Genomic DNA, 11,222 nt, shown 5'->3' on the forward strand with positions numbered 1-11,222 from the left:
TAAATATCTCAAATTCAAAGACAGTAGTGGTAATGAATGCCCTATTCTGACAAAAAGATGTGAGAAATGCTCTCTGTGACACTCAATTTAAATTCTAACTAACACAAGCATCTCATGTCAGTCTATTTTTTGTACTGCTTTTCATTTAAGGGATTGTACATTTTCACTCACATCACCTGAGATGTCCTTTAAAAGAGCATTTTTGAATGCTTTATGTTTGTGTTTCATTCACTATTCAGCCACAAAACATGTTCTTTTCCGAAATACCGCGCACGATTTGATTCCCACCCTGACAAGATTATAATTAAATATGGCTTTTCTAGCAGTGGGAGTAGAACTTCAAAGACACAGAGATCCCTAAGGTATGACAATGGTGCCCACACATGACCTTTTTAGCTCTGCAGAAGCTGCATTTTAATTTGCTCTTATTTCAGACAACTATAGCTGCTGTGGAAAGTGAAAGCAATACTGAAAGGAAAAAAAAACAGCAAGGAGAGATTCCTGACTGGTACATTTTGAAGTTGCTGCCATTCCGTTAGTGCCAATGGCACAGTAGAAAGACCTAAAGGGGACATTTGTGGCATGAATCTTCTCACCCAGATGTCTCACCCAGGTGACAGCTGCATTTGTCAACATATTTGTTACCTCAGGTCTAACCAGCAGCAGCATCAAGCCAAAGCAAATTGCACTAAAACACCTTGAATTCCAGTGCCCTTGAAGGCATTATTTTGCACATGTGGAGAACAGAGGAAAATTTCAATATCAAAGAAAGGCGACTACAATTTTCTGAGAATACAAGATGCTTATAATGCTCAGTGTTACATTCAGTGTAAAGGCAAATTTCCCAGTATCACAGCAACATGGCTCTTATGCTAGTATTTGTCTGCATGAAGTTATGGATCAATGAAAATGTATTTTTCCCCTTTAGTTTTTCATACTGATAGGATGTCTCAATTCATCTCCCCACAATAAGCAGACCTTTTGGCATTTTCTACATAAACATACAAGCAATTTTACAATTGTAGTTTTTCCCTCTAATATTACAGAAAGCTCTGACATTCTTGAAAAATCATATGAGATCAATGATATTGTAAGACTCCATAAGACTAACATAAAAGTCCATCCATCCACTTTCCAACCACTTCATCCAATTTTGGATCACAGGGGACTGTGGGAGGAACCCGGAGCACCCAGAGAAAACCCCATGTGAACTGGTGAGAACATGCAAACTCCACACAGACAGAACCCCAGGTCTGGAACTGAAGCCAGGGATCCAGTGCTGTGAGGCAGCGGTGCTAATAACTGGGCCACCATGCGCCCCACTAACATAAACATGCGATTTAAAAACTCTTCACAATGTTTTTAACAGTATTGCTTAATGAAGATAAAAAGACACAGTCATCTTCAAAGTGTTTAATTCCTGGAACTAACAAACATGCAAATAGGATTTTTGTTTTTCAAAATAGTGAATCATATGTCGTTTTCCTTATGTGATCAATAAATTAGATTTTATCAAAACAGCAGTCTGGAAAAATAATGCATGAATACAATATATCCATCTTTTTATTCTTGTTTAATTTAGTACAGCTCTGGATTCTACACTAATTACCACAATCTCATGATACAATACTGTGAATCTTTAGAGGCTCTAAGTAGGACAATATGATCAGGTATACAATAGCAATAGGATATTTAAAGAGTGTAAATTATAGCAGCTATGGTTGTTGGTATAAAAGACCAATATAGACAAGATAATTGTAACTATGTCATGCTTAAAGTAGTAGCTAATGTAAATGTGTAATCATGGAGATACTTTTAAGAATAAGGAAATACCTGTGATTGATCGATAGTGGGCTAATAGAAGCTAAGTTCCAATTGGTGATTAGTAATAACTGGATTATGCCAATTGAGGGCCGCAGTGTGCTGAATCACGTACATCGATCAGGTGTATGCCGTCGGTCCCTGCATTATCAGTGGCAGTGGCATGCTGGGTTTAGAACCTTCACAACTGTCATGATAAAGTCCACAAAGCTGAAGAGGGAATATAAAAACAAGATCAGTAAGTGAAGCTGGAGACAAATTAAACTTTTATTTTTTAGAAGTTGTTAAGTAGGGATGAGGTGCACAATGTGGTGCAACAAACTCTAACAGTACTCCAAGCAGAAAGAGGATATAGTGGACGATCTAAAAAAATTGACACTGTAACTACACAGATCACAGGCCTGAGCCTGACAAGAGAGGTCTGCTGAAGGACTTTGTAAGCCTTAAAAAAACAGTACACAGCTGTTGGTCCAGGCTTTCTAGGAATTCCAAAAGACAGTTTGCTTACAGTGAAAGAGTGTAGAACATGTACAGAATTTTCCTGTTTAAGGACTTTCTCTGCCTGAGGCATTTCTCAATGGGCTCAATGTCTGATTCTGTCTTTTGGGGAAAAAGAAAATTGAGGTCGCGTCACTGTCACTGTTAGAAAAAAATTAACGAGCCTAAAAATATCAGCTGTTCTCAAAAATTCTAGAAACGACAAAGAAAAGAAATTGTCATTAGTGTCAATGCGAAAAATGAAGAAGCAACATAGATGTTTCATATCTATGTTTCATGGATAATTGACAACAAATCGAATGTCATCCTCTTGGCAGATTAACTAACTGCTGTTTATTCCAACATCCTCTTTTGTCAGAAGCTAGTATTGAGGGTCTTGTGAATTCAGCAGCATTCCCTTTGGATCTGATAGAGATATGCAACAGGTCAGATGGGAGCATAAAGAAAATGTCTGGAAGCTACGGATTCACTATGGAATTACTGACCAAAGCATTTTTCAGTTTCTGCAGCAAGGATGCAAATATCAAGCTAGGAGCCAAAACTTTATCATAGACTTGAACTGGCCATTTAACAAAGCATGGGATACTGTTAAGGGCACAAACAATTTCAGACCTTTTTATACACACTTTTGTGGTCAGTCACTAGAAAACAATCCTAAACTCAGCATTTATGCCAAAGACCTGCATGCAATACTTAAAGAAACCTGCAAAGTTTCCAATGTACAATGAGCTTTAACATGGGGGGGATGTCAATGCAGTCTGACAGACTAACCAGCCTTAGGTAAGTGTTTCAAGGAAGCCCAACAAAAATCAGTCAAGGAACAGAAGAGAACAAGTGAAATGTCATTCAAGACTATGTTTGTTCAGCTTTGTCAAAAATTCATCATGGATTTTAGATGTTCTGACTGAGCCTTAGAATATGTCCAAATGTGTGATGTGAAAATGTGTCTGCATACTGTAGAATAGAGAGGTTACATACAGCACCTGGATATTATACTGAAGAAGCACAGTGAGAACTATTCTAGAACAAGAGCTGACAGGCAATGCGAAAAGCCACACAAATAATTTGGCAAAAATTAATCCAAACCATTTCTGACAACATAAAGTGCGAGTTTTTCGGACACTATAGCTACAGCACAACCTGACTGAGAATGTGCCTGTTTTAAATCCAGCATTTTGGCAACACATGAAACAGAAAACCCCTTGTTTGGAGAAACTGGAAATGCATGCTGTGCGAAATCCTGGAGCTCACTCACCATGGAACACATCTGGGGTTTGTGGAATACAAGTGTTGTGAAGGATGGACTGTTCCAGACAGACTGAAGAAATCCTGGTTGTAGGCCCTCTTGCACCTAGCAATCGTGACTGTAGTTGAAATTTCAATGTTACGAATATATTAGCCTTCACTGTGGCAGATCTGCACTGAGCAGTGTCCCGCTACATTGCTGCACCGGCACCACAGCGATCTGAGGCAATCAGTGTGCTGGGTGGTGCAGTGAACTGAGAGCATGGCGCCGCAAGACCAAGCACAACATTATCAGGTCTTTGGTTGGGGAAGCTGCTCTAATAAATTAGAAAAATACTTTAGAAAAATGCTACTTCGACTACATTCAAACACAGCATGGTGCCCCGTGTGCAGATAAACTGTATCTGCTAGAATTGTTGGTTTGATGTCCTTGTAAAAAAAACCAAGATGCAAAACAGAGTGTAGATTTTGTCAGTCAAAATACACAGTCAGATGTTTTAATATTGTTTTCCCCATGTAGGTAGGAAAAACGCCGTGGCCTGAATATAAACAAAACTAACATACTGAAATCAGAATGTAAATGTTTTAAGGACACGGTTTTGTTTTGTCACATTTTACTACTGAAAATACTACTTTTTACTATTTAATGTGAATAGCCACTACCAACAGCTGTAACATTAAAACAAAGTTCTCAATGTGACTGTTTACCTGAGACAATAATGTTGTGTTCTTATTTTGCATTATCCACTTTCATTTTATACCTCTGAACAAATCATCTTTTGAGGGAGCAAACAATTGTATGTGTTGCTTATGAAACTGAATAATAAAACGTTATGTTTATAGCTCTGCCATCCTGTCTCATTCGTGACTAACATGTCTCTATCTATTAAGAACCTGAGATTTGGGGTTGATGGTCTCAGAACGTATCTGTAAGAGAATCCAGTACTGTATTGCTAAGAAATCTGCTTGCACAACTGTATCTCCACTTCGGGAGAGGAGACAAAGGAAGGTATTGTTTTACTTATACTAACTACTCTGCAATGTAAAAGGGCTGGAGACGAAACTAAAAAATCTATGAGCAAGGAATCTGCTAGTTTAATTGAAAAGATCTCTTCATAATCAAAATCGAACACACTAACACAGTTTATACTAATAATTAATAATTGCTTACACTTATATAGTGCTTTTCTGGACACTCCACTCAAAGCGCTTTACAGGTAATGGAGACTCCCCTCCACCACCACCAATGTGCAGCCCCACCTGGATGATGTGACAGTAGCCATAGTGCGCCAGAACGCTCCCCACACATCAGCTGTCAGTGGGGAGGAGAGCAGAGTGATGAAGCCAATTCATAGATGGGGATTATTAGGAGGCCATGATTGGTAAGGACCTCAGTTTTACGTCTCATCCGAAGGACGGAGCCTGTTTACAGTATAGAGTCCCCGTCACTATACTGGGGCATTAGGACCCACATGGACCGCAGGATGATCATGTGGCCCCACTAACACCTCTTCCAGCAGCAACCTTAGTTTTCCCAGGAGGTCTCTCATCCAGGTACTGACCAGGCTCACACCTGCTTAGCTTTAGTGGGCTGCCAGTGGTGAGTTGCAGAGTGATATGGCTGTTGGAATATAATATAATACACAAAATGACCACTGGAAAACAGTCAAATAAACGAAAAGTAATTGTAATAGGCATATAGTATTACAAGTACATGTAATAGTTATGTTAAGGTGAATGGATTGATACTTCTTTGAAATCTTTGGGAAACTAAAAAACCCAACCATTTAATGTACATTATCCTGGTTTTGAACCGGAAAGATTACAGAATGTCTTGACTGTGCTCTACACAGGTTCTGCTCCAAAAGAGAACATTTACAGTATGGTACTAACAGACAATTGTACTTTCTCCTTATGTGGAAAAAGCTGTCTTGTTGCAAGATTAATGCTAAAATGAAGCCGGTTTTGGGTTAAGGCTTTTCCTGTGTTGAAAGGTAATGCAAAAAATATGAGCTCTTTAGTTACATAACTGTTACAAATGTCCGAATCTGTCTATGGAGTTGTTGTAAGAACCTGAGAATGCGATTTCTTAAAACAGGAGAAGTTTCAATGTATGATAAAAGAGTGGAACGAAAAGACTTGAACAGAAAAACAGAGAGGGAGACAGAAGGGATTAGATACATACCATGTATATTTTTATACATGAACACTACCCTGCTGTCAGCTAAAGCATTAGTACTCTTCCCATTTTAATAACATGTTGCTCTAGGCTTTCAGTGAGGGAGTGGCTATGTTGACAACCTAATGTGCTTCCAATAATTTTCTTCAATTTTCCTCTTGGACTGTAGCCCAGGAAACCTACTGAAACCCTCTAATGCATGTACTAGATTAAAACAGCATGTACTGTTTTAAAACAGTTTTAAAACTTAGTTCGGCAGTTTTTTTTAATAACACTTCTACAAATTGAAATGATGAACACAGTAAGTAGCAAAAATTACTACTGGTGTTAAAACATAATAACAAGAATGCAGGTGTATTTTTATCACTGACTCTGTCCATCAAAAAAGATGCCCTCCTTCGGGGTTAATTAAATTAATTAATTAAAATTAAAACCCAATGAAAATTGTAATGATAATTATTTCTCATTGTGAATTTCTCAAGAAAGAAACATTAAATTACGTTAACCAGATCTCGTGCTCACTATTAATAAACTCTTCTTTCTATCAAGCATAGTAACTTAATAGGTGCCAAGAAGTCAAAGCCCACAGTCACTATTAGTCAAATCAAATCAAAGTTTATTTATCAAATGCACAACAATACGGCGTGCAGCAGTAGTTGCTGGCAATGAAATGTCAAAGAATAGTCACTATTCTTAATGTTTTTTCTTGCCCCTTTTCAAAATGCTTGTGCTTAGAGACTGTGTAACCAAGCAACTTCATATTAGTAGGGTATACTGGGAAAGATTAACCATCCAATTGGTGACAAAAGCTGAGGACCTGCTTCCCCCAAAATGGTGTCCTGATGCAAACATTTGAAAAATCATTCAAAATCTCCTCCTTATGATAAGCTGTAGGGTTGAACTGATACTTGGCAGATTTTGTCAACAACTAAATGTTTTACAAGCTTGCATAATCAATCAACTCCGCATTTTATGAGTATAACTTCAAGTCTTAGCAGGATGAAAATGGGGTTTCTATGTAAGCCGAGATGCCTGCCAGACTGTCATTTGGTAATAACTCCACCTGCCGCTGGTTTAGGAACCACTGCACTACTGCTGCTGATTTTTACCCCACAAGTTTCTATGATCATTTTCTTTGCTTGATGTAACACACCCACACGTGCAAACTGCCCCTGTTCAAGGACTGCTCGGTCATTTTACTCTAAAAGTGGTGGGGAGCCTGGGGGTGTAGCAAGGGAAGGCCTTGTCACCCATAGAGTTTAGACAGGCTTGGGGGGCCAACAGAAGACTACAGAATTAGACAAATGAAGGTTACGAGGTGGGGAGTAGGATAGTAAGTCAGACAGTTACTCAGGTGCCAAGCTATGCAGAGCCTTACAGGTGAACATGAGGATTTTGAAGTTGGCATGAAACCTGATAGGAAGCCAGTGCAAGGACTCCAGGATAGGAGTAATGAGATCACTTGAATACCAGATAAACTGAAGTTTGTTTATTGTGGATTTAGATACCCAGTAGTCATTATTGAAACTCTTCCACCTTTTTAAAAATGTGGAGCCCTCTGCCTCCGTTGTCAGAGAATGTCTATTCATCCAGCACCAGAGCTGCCCATAATCGGAATGGTCAAGTCAACCCAGATCCTATCCTGGAAATAAGGAAGGTCTGCGTTCCTGGATGAGACATACTGTAGGGTTCACACACACTCAGGGACGATTTAGGGACACCAATTAACCTCTCAGAATGTCTTTGGAAAGTGGTATAAAACTGGAACAAGTAAGCAGAGGAAACAGACCTGCAAAACATGCAAACTCCACACAGAAGGCATCCCAGGCCAGAAACAAAGGCAGGACTTGAGAGCTGTAAGGTTGCAATGTGATCTGCCACATCACCACACAGCCTGCATATATTACTTCAATTTCTATTTTATCTAGAAATATCATATTTAGGCTATTTTTTTCCATTTATCCAATTTCTATTCATTCTCTCCTGTACTGCTTTATCCAATACAGACCATAGGGGAGCTGGAGCCTATTCCAGCCAGCAATGGGAGCAAGGCAGGATACACCCTGGATGGGATGCCAGTCCATCGCAGGCCACACTCAGACACACAGTCACACTAGCAACAGTTTTTACTAGTAATCTAAAGAGGGAAATCTTTATCCTGTTATAATCAAGATAAAAAATTTTTCCACTTCCAGTTACACAAAATAAGACTCATGTGGTGTGCTTCTATTTTACAACAAATTCCATTATTTTTACTGACGAAAACATAGTTTAATGTGGGTTAAGAACAGGTATGTCTGCATCATGAAATGTCTTCATATCCTGGTTAAAAACATTCAACATATCCATCACTTTATCATTACATCTAAAACATCCTGCAGAAAACAAGACTACCATTGCTTACATTAATGACATTAGTATCCAATATATTTTAGGGATTTAAATGGATTACAGTTATATAGAAATCCTTCCATGTGTGACTCCTGTCACATGACTTAATCCACTCTCTGAAGAAAGCTCCCATTTTTACCATCATTGAATTACAGTGATGGAATTTTAAACGTTATGTTTCAAAGTGTCCAGTCGGTGTTCTTTCATTGTATCCACTGTATGCAGGATAAGGCACATACTGACATAGCATCGTGTTTTTGCAATATTGAAAGCATCCTTGACATTAGCAGAAGTGATTAGTGTCAAGTTTTTAAAAAGTTCACTGAAAAGATACTAATCTCCAGCTGGCAATCTCTTACACTCTTCTTATCTGGTAAACAAGATTAAAAATGAAAAACCAGAAGCAAACCTAAATAAAGGAAGAATCCAATGATGGCTGTGATTAAAATGCTGACTAAATTGCTACATGCTCAAATTTACTAGAAATCTTAAGAGGGAAATCTATATCCTGTTATGGAAGACACTTCTATAATCATCCTAAATTTATTCTACTTCCAATTACACAAAATAAGATTTACGTGGTGTGCTTCTGTTTTACTTCAGTTAACTACAGGTATATAATATGCTATTGGCATCAAGATGTCAAGCTAACGTAGGCAAACGTGATAACAGACAATTATTCGAGAACAGCAAAGTGTTACTGAATTAAATATAATGGATCCAAAAAAGGCGCCACATAATCACAATCTTCACCAATCTTTACCTAAAACACTATGCACAAACAGCCACTTACTGATACCAAACCAGTTCCAAACATACATCATTCATCATTTTAATTAGCATATTGTTTCCATAATTAGAACATGCTGACACCCTTTAGAGCTCTGCATTTTGCTTTCTGTCTGCCCTTTGAGTTCCACTGAAAAGGTGCTCAGAGCAGCAATTCAGCTGTCAGAATTTTTAAAAAATGTCTTCTAAACAAGCCTACAGTTCCATAAGGTGCTCTTGAAAATAAGTTAAAAAAACTTTTCTGTTTAACCTATTTTGATTTGTAATAATCTAAAGACGTTGCACTATAGAAATATCAATGACACTCTTAACTAATTTACAACTGCAGGTGAGTTACAGTACTTCATGTGTCTCTTTACTGTTGACATTGAACCAGCTCAGTGTACTGAAATGCATCAAAAACAAGCTTTGATTGAGCTTTTCCATTAATAGTTGCAGTCTGCAATGAAAAAATGCTCATCATTCATTTTATCCACATAGTTTCTTCTTCCAGCATAGGTGTTTAATGATTCGCACCAGAAGGATCATTGCACAGAACAGTCATCCTTGTGCCACTCCAGATAAGATTGATTATCGCTTTTCTGGAGCCTGCAATATTCAGAAGTTGCTGTAGTTCTATACAGGATTAAAAACATGTGATTCCAATCATTTATAAATTATATGAATGGGGGCTTAAATACATACAGGATTTGAAATAAACCCAGAACTACACAGTATATTATGCAACAAAAATACAACTATTTAATAATGTTTAAAAATATTACAAGCAAAAAGAACTCTTCCCATCAGGTGCAAGTGAGAAATAAACACAAATAAAATAAAAAAATAATTTTCTCCATACGTTTCTTGCACATCTTGTATATCTCATTTTAATGTATATTGGTCAAAAGTCGTAAAAGTAACACTACAGTAACCGTTTGAAAATAAAAGAATAACCACACCTGATGTATGTAGTCAAAAACTCCCCGAACAACTGAAATATGTGATCATTCACTGGCCTTTCTTACTATAGGAGTTTTAGAGATCATCTGCAGACAAAGACTGCTTGCTATAAAAATCTGTTTTATGGTCTTAATTTTCCTATACAAAACTGTACATCTACTGTCATTGAATTGCTTCCCTCTGTAGTTTCTGGCCTCAATATTTCAGTAGGCTGGTCTCTTGGTGGTAATTAAATATCGTTTGAAATTGCTCAGTTTGCCTTGTGTTGTAAAGGATCCTGTGGGCTAGATAAAGTTTGTATTAGGCATTTCAACTTGGAAAGAGAAAATGAGAAAGGACTCTTCACTTACGGGTTTTAAAAGAAAAAGGTAATTAAAGTTTGTAGAGCAAACCTCTATGTTTTATTTTAAATTATTTTTGGGACTCAGAAAGAAACACTAATTTTCTTTTGATTCATACTTATTATAATTATTCAGCTCTTATAATAAAAAATACTCTGTCTTATTAAAAGTTGATTAACAAACCAGATTCCTTTATTCTTAGTACAGCAGATTGCGTTGATGATTTATGAATGAATGCTCAAAATACTATATACACTTATGAGAAAATGATATGTCCAACAGGTCAGTTAGGGATTTTACTAGTATACCCAATTGTAATAAATAAAGAATAAAAAAGAGGGAATAAAAAAGACTACATTCTCAAAGTAGGTCAAACCACGCTTGATATGATGAAGCCAAAGAAGAGTGAATTGTATAGTCTCCAAATCACAACTGCACCAAGGTTTTTCTATATTTTCCTGATAAGGTCATATGCAAGTGTTCACAATACTCCTGTGCTGGAGTCCCTGCAATTGGTTCCTATCAGGTTTGTGTCGACTTTAAAATCCTAACGCTCACCTGTAAGGCTCTACATGGCACCTCAGTACCTTGAACCGTCATTTGTCTGACTTTATTATTATTATTATTATTATTAATAATAATAATAATAATAATAATAATAATATAATAATAATAATATTGTTGTTGTTGTTGTTATGCCCAACACAAGACAATTTAAGAAAGGACTTATACAACACATTCTACCCTGCTTGCATCTTCTGAAACTACTGAGGAAAATTTTTATTGCTGAATAGATTTTTTCACTTGTCATGAGAAGAAACTACAAAATAGTGAGACAGGTGCCATGAATCAGGCACTGACGTTGTCGTGAAGAGCTTTAGAAGCTCTGATTCAGCATCTTCAGCATTGTCTTGTGAAGTCTGTTCAGTCTTCATAATTGCAATGCTGATCAACCAGTATGAGTACTGTGAAGCTTCGCTTTCTCCTGAGAGATTTATGATTATGTACAATTTTTA

Source organism: Atractosteus spatula, chromosome 18 (genome assembly GCF_055471065.1).
Source record: "Atractosteus spatula isolate fAtrSpa1 chromosome 18, fAtrSpa1.hap1, whole genome shotgun sequence".
NCBI lineage: Eukaryota > Metazoa > Chordata > Actinopteri > Semionotiformes > Lepisosteidae > Atractosteus > Atractosteus spatula.